The sequence below is a fragment of the Montipora foliosa genome, chromosome 9 (assembly GCF_036669935.1).
Source record: "Montipora foliosa isolate CH-2021 chromosome 9, ASM3666993v2, whole genome shotgun sequence".
NCBI classification, from domain to species: domain Eukaryota; kingdom Metazoa; phylum Cnidaria; class Anthozoa; order Scleractinia; family Acroporidae; genus Montipora; species Montipora foliosa.
In genome coordinates, this window is record NC_090877.1 from 35,991,572 (window position 1) to 35,994,071 (window position 2,500).

The following is a 2,500-nucleotide window of genomic DNA, read 5'->3' on the forward strand; positions in this document are numbered from 1 at the left end:
AACTGTGTGATTCGCATGTTGACTCGCCATCTTGGCTCGCATGACTCGCAGTCATGGCTCGCACGCTTCGCAGTCATGGCTCGCATGCCTCGCATGACTCGCACCCATGACTCGCATGCATCGCATGCTTCGCTGGCTCGCGCATTGTCCAAACTCGAGAAGGTCTATAAACAAATAGAGTTTGAAGAAGCTGGCGAAGTTACTTTCCCTGAAAGGCAAAAACAAAGCTTTGTTTCTTTATCACTTCGAGGTTCTTTTTGATACAGTTTGCTTCAAGAAGGCTCACGAGTATCGTTGGTTTTTTTTTTTTTTTTTTGGCAGTTTTCACAGTATTTTTGCAATGTCTTACATGGAATTTCGTAAAATTGAGGTCACGTCATGTAAAATTCACGATCACATTTGCAATCATTGATAAATTCAATCACCGTTTCATTTCAGAACCTTTGGTGACGTGGTAAACATCTGCTTAGAAAATAAACTTACTGTGTATACATGTAGGTCGCATAATGAAAAAGGACAATAATTAATATGAACTTTAAGGTACAACACTCTAAACGAAAGACAAATATTTGAAATAGTCTGAAGATGAATATCAACTACTCCTTTTACCTTACCGGTTGTCTAAATTGCCCAATATCAGTACATGTAGGTCGCTGATTTGGTCTGCAGTCATTTTTGTGGATTTTTGCGACGTTCAATTCACTATATTAGTCATCAGGCTTATTATAATGTCGTATTTTCCAGTTCAGCCGTTATAGGGCTTGAGTTGTGTGACTAAGTTAAGCGCGCACTGAGTTGCAATATTTCATTGTTTACCGAGCTCTGTTTACGCTGCAGTAATTTTATTACTGTGTTATGAAGAGCTAAAATGTATTTATATTGGGCCGCGTCTTACAGTACGAGCGACTTAAAAATGCGTTATTTTCCGCCAATTTCACCATTCGAAGGAGGCCAACATGCCGTGTTTTCAAACTTTCCTCAATCTCCCAAAATATAAAAAGGTGTTGAAACTTTTAATGTTATATTTGGAAATACTTCACTATAGAGGTTACCCGGGCAAAAAATGAAGGAATTTGAAATTTCACGACTGACGCCCAATTCTCCATAATTTCAGACATTGGCTCTTAATGTACCACTCCACTGAATACGACAAACAGGGACTCGCCGCTTTCAAGTCCCTTGATGATTGGGGCCCTCCCAGGACTTTAGGGAATAAGAAAACATGGCTAAATGGAACTGGGAAACAATGTCAATATAATTTAGGGAAAAAGGGAGCACAAATAATTTAAAACAATTTTAGAGATCAAAAAGCTGGGAACAAGTTTGAAAGTAATTTGGGAAAGAAGGGAACCCACGCAAATATTTAAAGGGAACAAGGACCCTCTCTGGGAGATACTCGTGATTGTTGCTCATTTACTGATGGTTTAGCCCGCGGAATCTCTGAAAAGTGGAGTGTGTCCATGTTTATGCGAGTGTAGCTAAAGTGAAGCCCTTCGTGAAAAGGATTTGTTGATTGAGAAAGTAAAAATACCCCACCAAAAAAAGTTGAACACACATAGTTATAGATCAGTGTCCCTGCATCCGAAGACACTAATCTTCCAGATGAACGGTAATGTGCCAGTTACCAACTAGTAGTCGTGTTATCGTGCCTTTATTAGCAAAACGTATTGCACTAAAGAAAACCGCTAAATCAAATGAAAACAAGCATTGGAGTGATATTAATGAATTAAGAATAAACTACAAGATATTCTAAGACTGAAGCAAATATTTTGAATATTTTGGACGTTTTTGTCTTTCAGTACATTGAAAGCACCATGACAAAGCAATGGCAATGTGAGGACTGTGATTCATAACCGCTTCAAAGTGCAAAACAGTCTTGTCAAGAAAACTTGATAGGGCTAAAAATGCCACAAAGTTGATACAAGCCATTCTCCATTTTTAATGCACCTTAATACACTTTGTTTGCTCTCTTCCCCCCTCCCCCCAATTTTGCATTAACTATTGTTTTCTAATGCTCTTGGGAATATGCAGTGTCCCCAAGAGCATTTGAAAACCAACCTTTATGCCAAATGTGGGGGTGGAAACAAACGAAGTGTTCTATGGGGCGTTCAAAAATAGACTAGCATAAGCACAAACATATCCCATTGTTTGTTGTAAACAAACAATGGAACCCTAAAATGCTAGAGAGTGGGGATATTTCATGAAATCAGTGCTTGCAATGCATGTAAGTTGGTTGTGAGGCATACCCACCACAAACTGGAATTGATCTCTAAGGGCTTTTGGATTGCATAGTCACAGCCATTCCTTGGAGGGATGATATTCAGAAATGCCAGTGTTCTAACACTGAGCACTGTATAACACCGTATCAGGCACTGAGCACTGTAGAATATAAGTGCCAGTGGAAATACAAAGATCTTCACCCAAAAGAAGCTAAAATTCTTCATCCTGGAAATCGGTGGTGACGGTTTTGCTTTGAAATCAACTTTGAAAGTGGGCTGAA

General features: G+C 39.2%; 1 protein-coding gene across 8 annotated transcripts in view; it reads right to left on the minus strand.

Moving 5' to 3' along the window:
- LOC137971978 (fibroblast growth factor receptor 4-like) overlaps positions 1-2,500 on the minus strand; it is a 72,913-nt gene that overhangs the window by 44,800 nt on the left and 25,613 nt on the right. The window contains exon 1 of one of the 8 annotated variants that reach the window (XM_068818743.1): positions 615-849. The exons of 6 other annotated variants lie outside the window; for them this stretch is intronic. The gene's annotated coding sequence lies outside the window, so the exon portion shown is untranslated. Of the gene's footprint in view, positions 1-609; positions 850-2,500 lie in introns of those variants that run through there. One more of the 8 variants, XM_068818744.1, reaches the window with a different exon arrangement.